The sequence below is a fragment of the Paramormyrops kingsleyae genome, chromosome 24 (assembly GCF_048594095.1).
Source record: "Paramormyrops kingsleyae isolate MSU_618 chromosome 24, PKINGS_0.4, whole genome shotgun sequence".
Taxonomy (NCBI): domain Eukaryota; kingdom Metazoa; phylum Chordata; class Actinopteri; order Osteoglossiformes; family Mormyridae; genus Paramormyrops; species Paramormyrops kingsleyae.
This window is the reverse complement of record NC_132820.1, coordinates 26,886,746-26,904,988: the sequence shown is the minus strand read 5'-3', so window position 1 is coordinate 26,904,988 and position 18,243 is coordinate 26,886,746. Positions and strand designations below refer to the sequence as shown.

Below are 18,243 nucleotides of genomic sequence, written 5' to 3'. Positions count from 1 at the left end.
CCCTCATAATCAGAGGGCCCTCTAAAAGCCCCCAAAGCCCCCATCCTCCCTAGGACCCCCTGGTAGCCAGAAGCCAGGACCATAATAGGAGGGCCTAAGAGGGCCTTCTAAAAGTAGGCTCCCTTGCACCCATTTCCCTTTAAAGTTCCTATAGCAGGGCCGGAGGCCCCCTGAAAGCACCGACCCCCCCCACCAGCACCACCACCACAATTCAAGGGCCCTTGGCAGCCAAACGCCCTCCCTCCATGTTTCCATCAGAGGCCCTATAGGGTCAGGGGCCCTTGTAGGCAGAGGATCAAAGAATGTAGGCCCTCTAAAATAGACAAACGAAAATACATTGTTGATAAGCGTTGCAAATTGTTTTGGGCTAGGGGCCCAAACCCCCTAACCCCCTGCACCCCAAGGGCCCCTGGGCAGCGGCCCCGCTGGCCCGGTCTGTAATCCGTCCCTGTCTGTTGGGACCCCTCATGCGGGGGGGGGACAGTTTTCCTGGTGGGATTGAAATACTGCCCACATCTTTACAAAAGCAGTTTCAATCTCTGATGCTAGAACTACTAAACCTGCGCAAATCTGCGTAAATTCCCTAGAACTACTAAGCCTGCGCAGATTTGTTCAGGCCTTCAGCTCCATTGTCCTCCTGCTTTTGTTGTGCAAACACACTAATTACCTGTGAATCCTGACACATTTGCATTTTTTTACTCAGACTCCTAGTTCAAATACAAGGCAGCCCAAACCTATGTGTGTAATATGGAAACCTTCACAAAAGCCTGCCATATCTATACAAAATATCCCACACACTGACTGACCTGCAAATATGAAAGACACACATTCACAAAATATATGGAAAGACAAGTCTATTTTATTTATAAAAAATAGAGTGAAAATAGAATGAAAAGTTGCTAATTGAATGAAATAAATAGAATGAAAACATGCTAAGACATCAGTCTCCAATATATGTTTGTACACAAATGTCATAAGCTGAGTGAAGTCATGGTCCATGGTTGATAACAAGCTTGTACACTTACAGAAAGAAGTAATGTCATTTCATTTTGATTGGCTGTCACTGAATTATAAAACCAAAAGTGAATTTTGTTTTTGTGTGATCTCTCCAGCTTTGCATGTTCTCTCCTCTGGCTGTTCATGTAAAAAAAATGTAAAAAAATAAAAAAATTATCAGTCCCTCAGTTGCAGGTTAATCTCTGTCTGTTTCAAAGTCTGTGTTTGCAGCGTTTGCAGACCCAGTGACTATCTTCCCTGCATTTGGCGCAGGTGAATTTGTGACACTTTACGCAGGCAAACCAGCTGCGATTTCTGCTGCAGCTCTCTTGTACTTGGCACTGAGTTGTCCGTACAGGTCCTCGCACAGCAGCAGCAAACACTGCAGCAGCGTTCCTCTCTGTCTCCATTGCCTTTTGCTGCATGAATCGGCAACGGAGTTCCTTGGCTAGAAGACTCAGAAACAATCTTCTTTTGCCTTTCCACCCTGTGCATGCCTTGTACAGAACGTAGGCATTCACCGCTGCCAGGTCCAGCATGTTGTAAAATACAGCTACTGGCCACCTGCGTGTTGCTGCTCGTACTGAATACATGCGCACCGATGGAGGAAGTTCACGGCGAACTTTATTCACCGTGTCCAGTAGAGTCGTGTTGCGCTGAAGCAGTCTGTGTGACAGAGACAGTGAGGTGAAGAAATTGTCCGTTATGACATTTCTCCCGTCGTCCAGAAATGGCTCCATCAGACTCATGACCACGTTCTCTGCCAGCCTGTCCCCCTTCTGACGACTGGGGTCCTTTCCCAAGTAAGGGGACACGTTGCAGACGTATTTGGTTTTCAAATCCGTAGCCATCCAGAACTTGATCCCACATTTCTCCGGCTTTGATGCGATATACTGTGTGAATGGACAACGAACCTTGGTCGGGAACAGCTGCTCATCTATGGTCATGTGTTCTCCTGGAGTGAATCTCTCAGCACAGTTCTTAGTGAAGCGTGTCCAGATGTCAGATATCGCAGCAAATCTGTCTGTTTTCACCCGTTCTGCCCGCGTGTCCTTGTCATCAAATCGAAGGTGCTGCATAATTGAAAGGAATCTATCTCGGGACATTGTCTCTTTGATTACTGGCACTAGAAAGTTTTCCGACCAGCAATCCACAATGGCGCCAACGGGACACATGATTGCTCTCACAAACAGAATAGAAATGAATGCCATCAGTTCATTAATTGTCAGCTTCCAGTCCGGCTCTGTTCTGCGGGCGTGACGGACCGTACACTCTGTGATGGTCTGCAGCATTCCCACGTCTAACAGGCAGAGGAAGCTTTGGAGCACACTTGTAATTTTACGCTGTCGGAAGATAAACAAATAGAGACTGGTAAATTTACATGAACCTCACTCTAAATGGGTTTATATAAATAATACATGGGTTTATATAAATATCACATGTGCTTTGGCGATGACAAACCTTAGCAGACTCTGTGGGTCCAGTGTGCGCAGTGAAGCGCGAGCGATGTGCTGATGCACTGGGCGTTCCGCTTCCAATGTCCTCCTCTACCCACACAGTGCCGCCTTTTGCCGTCTGGCTCGGACTGGGCTTCCCGGTACCACGGCGCATCTTCCGTGGAGGCATGTCGGGTTCTTGTTCCATCTCTGTTTCGGACTCTTCCGATGAGTCATCTGTGAGCTGCCGGGCAAACGAAACCTGGCCTCCGTCAGAGTCTGCTGCGTCCATTTCCTGCAGCAGGGCCAAAGCCAGAGGCGCTGAGAGGCTCTTCCTGCGTGGCAGTGATGCGGAGGCCATCCTGATGTGCGTCTTGAGAAATGCGAAGGAGAAATGATTCTCCCGCCTCGGTCGCTCTGCTTTTATGCACAGCACTGTGCTGTAGTTATGCAAACAGCAATGCCACTCCCTCACATACACAGTCATAATGGGCATCGTCACACCTTTTGGCCACTCCTACAGCATTTATATGTTGTGAAAAGCCGGACTAATTGCATACAGTCTGCCATACTGCCATCATTGCCATGTCAATGGAATGCTGGCAAAAGTGCCAATTGCCCTCACATTGAAATGGATGTGCTAATTGGCTGGCTTTTCAGCTGTCCATACCACTGAAAAGCCAAAAAAAGCCCCTTGATTACAGTATCGGTCTGTCATCACTTGCCATGTCAATGGAACGCTGCAAAAGTGCCAATTGCCCTCACATTGAAATGGATGTGCTAATTGGCTGGCTTTTCAGCTGTCCATACCACTGAAAAGCCAAAAAAAGCCCCTTGATTACAGTATCGGTCTGTCATCACTTGCCATGTCAATGGAACGCTGCAAAAGTGCCAATTGCCTTCTGATTGTGCTTCTAGCCTAGGAACTCCGTTGCAGATTCATGCAGCAAAAGGCAATGGAGACAGAGAGGAACGCTGCTGCAGCGTTTGCTGCTGCTGTGCCAGGACCTGTACAGACAACTCAATGCCAGGTACAAGAGAGCTGCAGCAGAAATCGCAGCTGGTTTGCCTGCGTAAAGTGTCACAAATTCACCTGCGCCAAATGCAGGGAAGATAGTCACTGGGTCTGCAAACGCTGCAAACACAGACTTTGAAACAGACAGACAGACAGACTGTGTGGGAGAGTAACCACTGAGACAAAAGGCAGAAAGATGATGAAGAGATGAACCTGGAACTGAGGGACTGATAACATTTTTTTTTTTTTACAATTTTTGCTATTTTTACATGAACAGCCAGAGGGGAGAACATGCAAAGCTGGAGAGATCACACAAAAACAAAATTCACTTTTGGTTTTATAATTCAGTGACAGCCAATCAAAATGAAATGACATAATTTCATTCTGTACAGTATGTGTATGAGCTTGTTATCAACCATGGACCATGACTTCACTCAGCTTATGAGATTTGTGTACAAACATACATTGGAGACTGATGTCTTAGTATGTTTTCATTCTATTCATTTCATTCTATTAGCAACTTTTCATTCTATTTTCACTCTATTTTTTTTATAAATAAAACAGACTTGTCTCTCCATATGTTTTGTGAATGTGTGTCTTTCATATTTGCAGGTCAGTCAGTGTGTGAGATATTTTGTATAGATATGGCAGGCTTTTGTGAAGGTTTCCATATTACACACATAGGTTTGGGCTGCCTTGTATTTGAACTAGGAGTCTGAGTAAATAAATGCAAATGTACCAGGGTTCACAGGTAATTAGTGTGTTTGCACAACAAAAGCAGGAGGACAATGGAGCTGAAGGCCTGAACAAATCAGCGCAGGCTTAGTAGTTCTAGGGAATTTACGCAGATTTGCACAGGCTTAGTAGTTCTAGCATCAGAGATTGAAACTGCTTTTGTAAAGATGTGGGCAGTATTTCAATTCCATTTATTTCAGCACCAGGACAACAGCCCATACCCCCCCCCCCCCCCCCCCCATGAGGGGCCCCACCAGAGGACACCGGACAGGGAGCCACCGGCCCAGCCCACCAGAAAGTAAGAAGCTCATTAATCATTAATTGCAATGTGTTTGAGTGCAGACAAGAGCACGGACAGCATTAGGAGAGCCGGACATTGTTGCAAATTGCACTGTAATGTTGGCCCATACATCCACACTAGAGAAACTTAAAACACTGTCTTGACAGTCAGTTAAAACCAGCCACAGCCTAAGGATTAATGGAGCTCAGAATGGGCTGAGATATCCCTGATCTGTCTGCCGGTTCCTGCTAGCATGTTCCAGGGCCCAGTGTTGGGAAAGTTCATTCTCTTCATGAACTAGTTCAGTTCACATATTTTAAAATGAACTAGTTCAGTTCATAGTTCATAATTCAAATTTTCTTAACTAAGTTCGCAGGTTCCAAAATGAACTAGTTCATGGTTCTTTTATTTTTTCCAGTATGTTGCTGCAAGCTGTTACCCTAAGAATACTGGCATTTTCCAGTTGTTGCCCCCATTCAGTCCACACTCGTATCCAGCTGCAGCTTTCACCCTGCAGTATATTCTCAGAAACATGAGGAAGAACGTGCTGCTTGAATGGTTTTTTTAATGAGGAATTAAGAAACAATCTGAGGTAGGAACCAGGCTGAGGTAGGAAACAAGGATGTACCTCAAAGCGCAAAACATTTAAACATTGATTTTCTTCTCAGTAAGTCACTTTTCAATTTTTTGTGAATGTATTTTTTTCTGAGTTGTTTGCCCAAAGAAAAAGAACAGATCTAGAACTTGGGTAATAAAAGTGAAATATTTAGTCCAAATGAATGAGAAAAAACTAAACAAAAAAACCCCTCAATAACTTAAAAACAGTCAATCAGACTCCAAGGCCATGGACATAAATGACTCAAATAATAATAATAATCATCAATGGGGAAAAAAAAAGTCCAACACGTGCTGGGCCAAGGACAGTGTTACTTTCTATCCAGCTTGAAAACCCCTTATCTGAATGAAGATCCTCTGTCACTGGTCCCAGTGGTCTCTCCCTGCTAGGTCTGCTGTGTCTTGCTTCCTGTAAAAACAAGATATGCTCTGTTATTTTCATGCAGCTCACCTCTGCACACCCACACACTCATCTCCATTGTTCTTCTATAGCCCAATAAATAGGTCAGAACAATATTTAAGATACCTTCAGATCTTTTTGTTGGCATTCAAGATCAGCTGCTTCTCAAAGTTGGCATCTCCCAGTCGGTTTCTCCTGGGCCTGAATGAGACGAAACAAGAAATTTTAGCATCATGATTATTGTGCAAAAAATGGTAACAGTAATCTGTATTAAAAGGAATTGTGTACTGAGGCAATCACTGAAATAATTTGACCAAATTTTATATTTAAAACCACAATTACTATTAGCTACATGAGCAGCATTAAAATAATATCACCAAGACATAACTATGATAGAGGGTAGGTATTTACTGTACTTATGACCAAAGCATATTAATTATGGAATATAATCACAGTTTGTCCATACCTGAATATTAGACCACCGACGCTGAAGAGCCTCTCTACTGGAGCGCTTGAGGGCAGTGCAGTGTTGTGTTTTATGAACAGCCTTTTGAGCTTTGAAAACTGCATGTATTCATCAAACCCATCTGTGGTTGGAGCATCCAAATAGGTGTCCACTTCAGTTTTTTGAGAAACCAGAGTTTTTCTGTTAAATCTGAAGAATGAAGCTGCAGAATCTTTCTTCTCCATTTCACCACTGGACTGGGGTTGACCTAAGTCTCTTGCAGCTGAGTTATCAGAGCTGAGGGTTTGAAATTCTCTTTTCAGCATCAATCTGTACAGCACACGTTTTTCCTCATCTTGGACCCAGTCTAGCTTGAATCTTGGCATCAGCATAGCGGAGAGTATGTGCTCCCTCTTCTCCAGAAGATCTGCCAGCCTTGTACTCAGTGACTGCAAGATGCTCTCTATAAGGGGACGGCATGTAATGAGACCCTCTGCAGCAGTCTGCTTCATGCTCTCATCCAACAGGTCATTCATAAGACATTGCAGTTGCACGATGGTTGGAGCCAGGTAGCCAAGAAAGATGTTTTTCTCTGCTTGGAGGATGTTTAATGCAAGTGCTAAAGGTCTCATCACGTCCACAAATTTGTGAATGAAGTTGACTTCATGTGGAGAGAATCGGCGAAAGCCAAACTCATCACTCACAGTGTGCAGAATCAGCATCATGTAGGGGAGTGGCATCATTTGCAGGGGGGACCTCAGCCACATTTATTTCTGCCCTGGTAGTTAATGTTGCTATGCGAGACAGTCTCTCCATGGCAAGAAATACAGAGTTCCATCTTGTGTCATTTGGCACAATAAAGCTAATCCCAAGCTTTTCCTCCACAGTATCAGAAGCCTTTGGACTTCGCTTAACTCGGTTCCACAAAGCAGAAGCTTTTGCAAAAACAGCTCTCGACATTGTTTTGTAACGTGGTTCAGTTACTTTTTCTGTATCTTTGGCCACTAGATTCAAGGTGTGAGCTATGCACCTTCTATGAGGGGGGAGAGAGGGATGATCCAGACCTGAGAGAGAATGAGGCTCCATCTGGTCATCTTCATCTGAGTTCTCACTGGCAGCAGCAAAGGCTGACTCTGGTTCACTGTCATCTTCACTTTTAGTTTCATCAGAGTGGACCACTGTCTCTGGCTCTTCAGTATCAATAGCAACATCCATCCCAAAACAATTGAACGCCTTGACAAAATTTGAAGCGTTGTCTGTAACTGTACACACAACCTTGTTGTGGATTTTGAATTCTTTGTTGACATCTGACAATAATTTTGCCAATACATCATGTGTATGTGCTCCTTTAATACGCCGACATGCCAGGACTGCAGAATGTCTCTTAGAAACATCATTTTTGTTCAGCCAGTGGATAGTGATGCCCATGAATGCTTTGTTCACAGCTGACCAGCAATCTGCTGTTGTGCACACAGCATCGATCGCAGAGAGTTTAGTTTTAAGTTCACATATGTTTTCTTCAAATTTCTTGTTCAGCAGTGTTTGTACTTTTTTTCTTGATGTCACCTTTTTGGATGGCTGCAACCCCTTTATTAAGTTTATGAAAGCTGGGTTTTCCACTTTCCTCAAAGGCTGCAGGTCTCCAACAATATACTGCAAAACCAGGTTGTCCAGCTGCGGCTGGGAGATAACGGAGCTGCCGTTACTGTACGCCGTTATTTGGTTTTGGGTGGTAGAACAGGATCTGTTTTGGCACGCCGTTGCCGTGTCTTTTGATTTTTTAGTGTTACGACCCTGTCTAGGGGTTAGGGTGTAACAGATGAAGGGAAAGGGAAAAGGGGAACGAGGGGAACACAGGGTGTGGTGTACGAGGGAACACACGTGGACAAAGGGGATATTTTTATAGCTTTTTATATTTTTATTCACGCAGGACAGACACAGAACAAATGATCCAGGTGCGTAAAACTCAGGAGTGACTATTGCCAAAATAATAAACAAAACCCACTTACCAAACACAACCCCTTTCTAGCTTAACTAAGTGCGAAAACCAAATAACAAGTGTTAACCCTTACTCCCTATCCAAAAACAGTCACAAAAACTTCCAAACAAAACCGGCAATCACTCCCTAAGCACCAACCAAGCTAACAAAACATACACACAGTAAAGCGTCAAAGTGAGAGGGGCGCGCGAAGACGTAAACCAAAAGCAAGCAAAAGATCGATAACCAGAAAATCAAGCAGACCGGGCAAAAGTACAGAAAAGGGGTAAGGCAAAGAATCATAAACCAAGAAACCAAAACCGTCATACACAATAATCTATCCAATAATGCAAAAACAAAGGCAAATCCAATAACGAGCAAAAGCTCCTGAACGATCTTCCCGTCCGGCTTTTCACTTCCGCCGGACGGAAGTGACGGCCGATCTTGCGAAGCATCGTGGGCGGGGTTCGGACGTGGAGGAGGAGCTGGGTAGGCCGAAGTGCTGTCAGAAGGGCCGGAGTCCGGATGTGGAGGCGGAGTCAAACAGCGGCACGTAACATTAGTGACCTGCACATACCTTAAAAGGTTAGACGGGTGCTTTATTTCAATATGCCGTTTCAAGTTTGCTGTTGACGTTGTTGATGTGCGGAGTTGCTTCTTGAGACCCGGCAGGCACAGTTTACACAAAAAGGTAAGATTTTTCCCACCTGGATCATCGCTGACCTTTTCAAAGAATTCTTTTAGGTGGACATATGAAGTTTCATTCATCATTGAGACAGAAGTAGTGCCGCTGCCTTCATCGGATTTTGCCTCCATTCATCCTTCGCAATTTAATGACGCATGCGCGGTGCGACTCTGTGGTGGCTGGTGTTGCCAGATCTGGTCTTTCCCCCTATATAATAAAGCCCGTTTTAGATTGTGTTGTAGCGGTTGTAGCCTAGATATTGTACAGTCAGTGATTATAGCTGGGATTTTGCCTGGCTCCATGGAAATCTGGCACTCTCTAGAACAAAATTGAACTACGAGAGAACGACGTTCATAAACGCCGGAATGAGCGCGTTCACATTCACGTTCATCAGGCAGATATACAGCACGTTCAGTTCACGTTCACCCAGAATATGAACGAGTTCATGAACGATCGTTCAATGAACTTGTTCAGGCACAACACTGCATATTAAACGGATTTTTGAAACAGGGAGCCGGAAGTGGGGCTTGCCCCGTCTGCTCCAGGCATCGACTCTGTATTGCAGTGCTTCCAGGAACGGTGCACCTCTACTGCCCCCTGTTGTTGAAAGGCAGAACTGACTGACTGAATGGGTGACTAATAGACTGAGTGCCTCTGGATGGCCAGCTAATTAGCCGCTAATTAGCAGCTACAGCGGGATCTAAATTTAATTAGTGACTGGGCTGACACCTGGCAGATGAAATTTAACATAGACAAATGTAAGGTACTCCATGTAGGGAGCAGAAATATAAAGTACAGGTATTTTATGGGACCTACTGAAATAAAGGTAGCTGATTATGAGAAAGACCTTGGTGTGTATGTTGATGCTTCCATGTCTCATTCTCGCCAGTGCGGGGAAGCAATAAAAAAGGCCAATAGGATGTTGGGGTATATCTCCAGGTGTGTGGAGTTTAAGTCAAGGGAGGTAATGCTAAGATTATACAATTCCTTGGTGAGACCTCACCTAGAATATTGTGTGCAGGTTTGGTCACCATATCTTAAAAAGGACATTGCGGCCTTAGAAAAGGTGCAGTGTAGGGCCACAAGAATGATTCCTGGTCTTAGAGGAATGTCATACGAGGAAAGGTTATTTGAGCTAAATCTGTTCAGCCTCAAGCAAAGGAGACTGAGGGGGGACATGATCCAGGTATATAAGATTCTAAGAGGTTTGGATGCTGTTCAACCGAATAGTTACTTCAGCATTAGTTCAAATACAAGAACTCGTGGCCATAGGTGGAAATTAGCGGGAGAACATTTCAAACTGGATTTAAGGAAGCACTTCTTTACACAGCGTGTAGTCAGAGTATGGAATAGTCTTCCTGATAACGTAGTGCAAGCTGAATCCTTGGGTTCCTTTAAATCAGAGCTAGATAAGATTTTAACAACTCTGAGCTATTAGTTAAGTTCTCCCCAAGCGAGCTCGATGGGCCGAATGGCCTCCTCTCGTTTGTATAGTTCTTATGTTCTTATGTGCTGTGAGGGAGGGGCCCTGTCCGTGTGCGGCCCCCATTTCCCGCCGTTTTTCTTTTTTCTTTTTTTTTTTTAAGTAAGGTGACACGCTGTCGTTTGTGCGGTGGGCAGCTGTGCTGAGGTAAGGCATGACTTCATCTTTGCCTTTTGAATTTTCCCTCATGTTTGTTTAAATGATTGCTGTTTTTTGAGAGGACAGGAGGACAGGGAGGACGCCGGTGACTGCGACGCCCCTGGGCATTCTACTCTGCGCGGGGGCGTCACGGAGGCCCGGCTAACGGCGACCCGCTAAGCGGCGGCCCCATATCGACTCGGGTCTCTCTTCGGTCTTCAGGACCAGTACACGTTTCTTCTCCTTTCCGGATTCTAAAAGACAAAGGGCAAAAGTGGAATAGTTGACGAAATGGCGTCGGATGGCGTAGCTTCTAGCGGTGGGGCGTAAAGACCTTGCATTCCAGAGCATCCCCGCGCATATGAGAGTCTGCTCCGTACATCTCCGTTCAGGTAAGTCAGGTTCCGGTGTGATCACTAGACTCCATTCTTGTGTTTGTCCCTAAAGAGAACAGCCAGGATAGGAAATGCTGGAAACCCATCCTGACCGGAGTCCATCCCTTCCCGGTGGCACAGTAACCCGAAAGTGTTTGTGAGTGTGGTTTATGTCAGATTAGGAGAGCTGAAATGAACCTTTTGTTGGATGATAGCCGGTGACCAAAACAAGAGCTAGATCACAGAAAAGTGTTTCAAAAGCGACAGCGTCAAAGTGAAATGCAACGCTGGATGGAAGTTTTCTAGTCCTGATGAAGGATGTAGAATCGGAATCCAGATATGTTTCCATACAAGGAATTTGCCTTGGTGGTGCTTTTACATGACATTACAAAGAACATACATCATTTAGCAAAGACATATGCAGAAAGGTAATAGACAATAGACTGGCAATTTGGTAATATGATAATTATATGATAATTAAGTTTATTAATGGCAGTGATGATGGTATTATGATATTTATATATGTGTGTACATAGTAATTATTGTAGTATGAATATAAACTATATAAATGGCATAATAATTTAAAGGGCTCTTAAATGGTGCCGTTATTAAGTAGCAGCCAAGTCAACTATATGTGCAAGAGTGCAATATGTATACAGAGTTTGCAGTATGTGTGCATAATGTGCAAGAGTGCAGAATATGATCATAGAGGAAGTTTATCAGTTGTTCACTGGTTATGCTGGTGGAATTTTCACTGCAGCTGACAATTAATTGAACGTCCATTCAGAGACTGGTTTGGTTAATGAGAGAGACTACCTGAGGGGAGAAGCTCTTGGCGTGTCTTGTGGTCTTGGTTCTGATTGCCATGAGTCTTCTCCTGGAGGGTAAGGCTTGAAAGATGTGGTGAGCAGGGTGAGATGGGTCCTCAAAGATTTTGTATGCCCGTTTCCTGGTTCTGGTGATGTACAGTACAGTGTCTGGAGGGTAGGCAGGTTACTGCCGATTATTCGCTCTGCTGAGTGGATGATGTGTTGCAGTCTGGCCTTGTCTCGTTCAGTGGCTGATCCAAACCAGGCTGTGATGGAGGAGGTGAGGATGGACTCAATGATTGTAGCGTAAAACTGGGCCATCGTGGTTATAACATGTTATTTTGGATCAGGCACGGACAGTTGTGAGAGTTCAGTCCGCATTAGCTCCGATAGAATAGTATTAAATGCAAAGCTAAAGTCCACAAACAGAATCCTAACATATGTCTCAGGGCACTCCAAGTGTCAGAGCAAGAAATGGAGTCCAGTGTTAACTGCATTGTCCACAGGTCTGTTGGTTCTGTAGGCAGAGTGTAGCCTGGGGTCAAGCGATGGGTCTGTGATGGTTTTAAGGTATGACAGCACAAGTCTCTCAAAAGCCTTCATTACCACCAATATGAGAGCCACCAGTCTGTAGTCACTGAGACAAGAGACTCTGGGTTTCTTTGGAATAGGTGTTATTGTGGATGATTTAAGACACAAAGATCCAGTGACTGGTTGAAAATATCTGTGAAGACAGGTGATGGTTGATCTGCACAGTGCTTCAGAGTGGCTGGGGAGTGTTGGAGTACGCCGTCTCCACTGGGTCAAGAGATTCACAGCTGACACGTGGAGAAGTTGCAGGTCACCAGTTTATTCTCTGACAGATTGCAATCCGGGAGCGACCATCTGACATACATTCGGCACGTACAAGAGGAAGCTCTGCCATATGTATCAGCTGTTTCCCTTTTAAAGCCCTTTGGGCATCTCCCCCCTCTCTCGGTACCTTCCGTCTACGTGACAACCACATGTTTGACATTTGCTCTAGTTAGTCGGTTAGTACTTGTCCTTCTGGAAGGCTAAAAGATAAAGGGGCCGCTGACGTTTTCTGTCGCTCCCTCTATCTGTTCCGATTAGGTCCCCCTGCCCTGCCGGTGCCAGTCAGTTCTCGTTTCAGTTAACTGCATTTTCTAGAATCAACCCCCCCCCCCTTTCATCATGCCCTGCTTTAAGCTATATTCTCCTTTTCCTCTATTCATTGTATGTTCTTTATAAATCTATTGAATCCCACACTACCTAGCAATGTTGGTAGTAACGCGTTACTGTAATTACACTACTTTTGTCTGTAAGGAGTAATGTAACTAATTACCATTTCAAATTAAAAAACGCAAGGTACTGAAATTTCAACGGACTCGTTACCTTTGTCTTGCGTGAAAATATTAATGGATAAAGGCAGCATGTTCCCCTAATTTCCTGTTTATGATGTAACGCCATCCAACCTTACCGTGGCGCAATGAATGGGTGATTTTATAGGTACGCTGATAGGTACAATTAGACAGTTGTATTGTCTGGCACTGTCACAGCAGCAACACTAAAGTAATATAACTACCATGCAGTTTGCTAAGTCACGAAGTTATCTTTTGTCATGTGACTATACCGTTACATACCTTAACACAATTAAGATGTTTTCATGTGTTTCTAATGATACAATTACAACACTAGCCATGTAGAGGCATTAATCGGGAATTCATTTATAAAGGCTTCATGTGACCGAAAAAGATGCCAAACATTCATAGGTACGTATCTAAGAGGATTTTGGGATTTATAAAGAAAAACGTATGCTGAAAACAACTCGCACGTTTTGTGAACGAGGCTGAAGGGGATGCGGTTTCGACAGAATCCTGTAGAGGGCACTGTGTATGCTAAATTGAAGGCTCCAGGAATGTTGTCGGCATTTCATTTCATGGTCACATGGCCATCGGCTCTGAAATTAAACTGTTCTTTTAAATAGAATTGTTTAAATTTGCAAACTGAATTGTATGCTGTGTTTGAATGTTCAGATATCATTAGATATTTCACTGCATATTTTCCAACTTAATTGGTACTCTGTCACTAAGACGTACTACACAAACAAAGCATTTTCTGCCCAAGGTAAAGGCTTCTTATTCAGTTTCCCTACAGTGGATAGCTGGGGTCCGTGGGATGTTTGGATGTTAGTGTCAGGGCATTCTGGTAGAATGTGACCATTGGCAACAATGGGCTGGACAGCTCTGTGCTCATCTTGTCTCATGTGGGACTCCCACCATCACTGCCACTGAGCATCTCCTCTACAAGCAAACACTGGGGTGCCACCAAGACCAGCAGGCTGCTGGTGGCTCTGGGATGCAACCACTACTGAGGCCAGATGAGGGAGCCACTAATGATGGCTTGAAGACATATCAGTGTCAGAATGACATGTTTGAGATAAATGTAGAACTACAGGATAAATTTACAGTTATACCGCCAGGTGTTTTCATAACAGCTCGCTTATAGTAACATTATCACTAGCATCCATTTCACTTGTTGAATGAGAGAGAACTGACAGACTTTTGTCTCTCATACGTTCCCTGTAATTATGCACTAAATAATGAATTGTCATGACCGTTATTTGATAATGTGTGTGGTTTTTATGTTGTCGTATGATAAAATCTTGTCGCCACGGTACTGACAGTAATTTTGTGTCACCAATTAGCTAGCATCGCTCACTTGGTAAGAGGCTGAAGCTAGGTTTGCCGCATAGCCTATGTGTCCGTGGCTTGTAGTAAAATGGCACATGGGATAATGAATGGACATGATCGTTTTACATATTTGTGTGTATAGTTTTTTGTCATAACGTTAAAAAATCTTGTCAGTCCGTTTCTGACAAACTTGTGTTGATCAGTGACCTGAGCATTGCTCACATGGTAGACTATTATCTGTCTGAACAATTATAAATTGCACTGACCAGAAAAGCTTGAGTGTTGATAGCATCACAGGCAGAACCATAAATGATTTTTGGTAACATCTTTTTTTGTTTTAGTCATTTTTAAACACATTGACCATGCGTTATAATGCATTCATGAAGCATTATAAACACGGCTATATTTCTAAAAGGGCATAACACATTGCCATGTTTATTATGCACTATGACTGCCTGATGAAGCTCTCATCTATAATGCACTATAGATACCTTTGTAATGCAGTAGAAAGCTGTATTATTCCGACCATCATAATGCATTATGAGGGTATCTATAGTGCATTCCAGATGAGAGCTTCATAAATCATTCATAATGCATAATACACATGGGTATAATTATAGCCACGTTTCTAATACTTTACGGATTCATTATTATTAGTTATGAATGTGTTTATAAATTGCTAAAGCAATGGCCTTAAGTAGTGTTACCTGATTTTTGGTTACAAACGTAACATTTTTTGCTGAGGGGCTCTCTAACCCCAAAATGGCCTTAGATGAATTTGCAGAGACAGAATTCTTCCAGAAGGAGCTGGTGGCTGCCAAGAAACGGGTGGAGAAGAAGATGGAGAAAAATAGGAAAAGGCCAGACTCACGACAAGCAGGCCGCCTTTGCAGATGCTGCCGCATGAACCTGAAACAGGGACCAAACAGCTAGCCTGCACATCCACACCGGCTTCCCTGGAGTGGCAGGGAAATGCACTTACTGCCCATCTAAAGTGTACTCTGTATACCGAGGAGATTCGGGCGTCTCCTTTGTTTAAGGCAGAGTGATAAAGATGGGTAAACTTAATAATTTTAATTTAGTCATTTTAATGTAATATTTGAATGCAGGCCTTAAATGATCCATATTATTTCAATAAGGCCTCCCTTTAGGGGTATAGTCCATGCTTTTACGTTTGTGTAAAACAAACCAAACAAAGGACACGGCCGCATGACCCCGCGGCGCCGAACAAAGAAGCACTGTGGGACACACGCCGGCGTCCGAAACAGACTGAGGAAACGAGCACATCGCCCGCCCCTGCCCAGAGTCCCGCTCGCAAACGTCCAGTCTAAACTAGGTGACCTAAGAGCGAGGTTGGGGTTCCAGCGCGATGCAAGAAACTGCAATATATCACGTTTCACGGAAACGTGGCTGACCCCCCTGGTACTGGATCTAGTGGTGACTCCGTCGGACTCTTTCTCTCTTTTTCCTGTTTCATAACTGCTTGCTGTTGGTCATTTAGGACTTGCTCTTTGTCCATGAAACTATGTCATAAATAAAAAGGACATTTAATTGAAATATTACACGCTGATTTTTTTCCTAGTTATATAAAATCGATACAGCAGATTCTTTTCTACACACACGACTGCTTTTTTTGTAACTTAATTATGCCATCTAACACGATAGGTTCTCTTGTCATAAGAATATTCCAATATGTTGGTTGAGATTATTTAAGCGGTACATCAACAATCCTTGTGGGGGAAATTAATGATAATTAAACTTTGACAAACAAGGGCATAGCTGAAAAATCAGTACACTGCTAGTGAGTTACTGGCAATATAGCACAGAAATTTACTAGTCAGCTGTGCTAAGAATCAGCTAAACTGAAATGGAAGGCTTGTAGTATAAGGGGGAAGGTGAAGGAGAATGTTTTATGTGTTTTAAGTTGATAAAGCAGGGAGGAGCACTTCTCTTTCTCACATAGTAAAGGTTCATTCTCTCTTCAAATGATTGCTTGTAAATTTAAGGATCTAGGAAATTAGCTTATATAATATGTAAGGGATAATGTACAGGCAGCCGGTAGTTATCGCAGAAATAAGCCCCGACAGTGTGATCAGGACCCGACGCCTGTACATTATCCCGCTTATTACACGGCTACTTGCCACATAAGGAAAAAAACTGGACATGAATATGAATTTGAAACATTTTATTGGCATATTTGTTTTAAATTAACATTTTTAAACGGTAGCCTAATCTTTGTTGGCGCGGAGGGATTTTAAACATACAAGTAGTACCGGCTATGTGTTATTACTTTGGAGCGGTTATTATTTGAAAAGAACGAACCTGCAAATGTCTCAACTGACCAATCAGAATCAAGCATTCCAGAGAGCCGTGTAATAAAATATTATAATATAAATATAATTTTATATATATAATAATAATAATATACAGCTGCAGACTCTTAATGCCACTCTCAGGCCCCTTCCGTTTGGTGGACGCATGTGCAGAAAACAAAGAAATATGTACTTTATCAGTTTCACAAGTTTTCAAAGTAGAGTTGGATGGCACCTTTAACCTTAAAGGCCTGTATTTGCGGCAGAATGGTCATGCAATTTGGGTTTAACACCAAAAACATGTCCCTGTGCTTGCATCATTTAATGAATTGCCCCTCTATGTTTTTTGCATTGCACTTGAGAACTGAAGAAACCTTTAATTCAATAGCAAGTCCACTACAATTCTCTACATGTACATGAGTTTAACCAATCATTATTTAAGCTAATCAAATTTTGTTTCAAACTTCACAATGTTTTAAATAACCACACAGACACAAACCAAATGCAAAATAATCCACATTTATTTATATCTTTAGTCTTATCTTATTCTATGTTATCTTACGTTATACAATCTTATCTTAACCCTCTCAAGGCAGGCGTTGCTGATTTGCAACAGTTAAAAACTAACTACCTTATTACCCCACATACATATTTTATGAGTTTTTTTTACTCAGAAGTACCACTGCAGGACTTTGTCCTGTCCTGTTACTAAAACTTAATTTGAGCCTGAAAGGGTTAACCTTATCCTACCCTATCTTAGTCTTATCTTATTCTATGTTATCTTACGTTATACAATCTTATCTTAACCTTATCTTACCCTATCTTAGTCTTATCTTATTCTATGTTATCTTACGTTACACAATCTTATCTTAACCTTATCTTAATTTACTCTATATTAGTCTTATCTTATTCTATGTTACCTTATGTTATACAAAATCTTATCTTAACCTATATTAGTCTTATCTTATTCTAATCTTATGTCATACAAACTTAGGATAAGTTAAGGTTAAACTATCTTAATCTTATCTTATAATAAGTACTTGTGAGATCTCTCACCTAATTATTTACAAGTTTTATGAAAAACTATTTACATCACACAGATAGCCCATCTCCACAGCCAACTCCAGGACCCCAGGGATGGCACTCAGCTGGTCCAGCGCATCATTAGGAAATATCACCTCAGCTTCATCAACCCAATTGTCACCATACGAGTAGTGAGCCTCTAGGTTTTGGTCCCTCCCCTGCTTGCAGATGGAAATTGCATTTAAAAACTCACTCCAAAACTGGATACACCAATGGTAAGTAAAGCACTTGGCCTCATAGGTCATTTTAGGGTAGTTGCTAAGATAATAGTTATGCAACTTATTGAATCTTTACATTTTTTCAAAAGCAACAGAAGGGGACATAAATGGAGGTGTCGGACCCGTAACCAGCTGAGATGAGGGGGCTGCAGCCTGCGCTGGAACCTGATACGGAGGGGTGGGATGAACCATGGCCGGAGCTGAAGATGGATTTGGGGCTGGGCTTACAGATGAGACTACGCGTGGTGACGGAGGAGGAGGGTGTAAAAAAAGATGGAGATGGAGAGGAGACAAAAGAGGATGGGATGGGTGACGGAACTAATGTGCACTTGTGGTGCAACCACTACTGAGGCCAGATGAGGGAGCCACTAATGATGGCTTGAAGACATATCAGTGTCAGAATGACACGTTTGAGATAAATGTAGAACTACAGGATAAATTTACAGTTATACCACCAGGTGTTTTCATAACAGCTCGCTTATAGTAACATTATCACTAGCATCCATTTCACTTGACGAGAGAGAACTGACAGACTTTTGTCTCTCGTA

At 43.0% G+C, this 18,243-nt stretch overlaps 1 pseudogene; it reads left to right on the top strand.

Annotated features, from left to right (window-relative positions):
• The first annotated feature begins 8,995 nt into the window (after nt 1-8,995).
• LOC140582579 (U2 spliceosomal RNA) lies at nt 8,996-9,175 on the top strand (annotated as a pseudogene).
• Nucleotides 9,176-18,243: the final 9,068 nt, after the last annotated feature.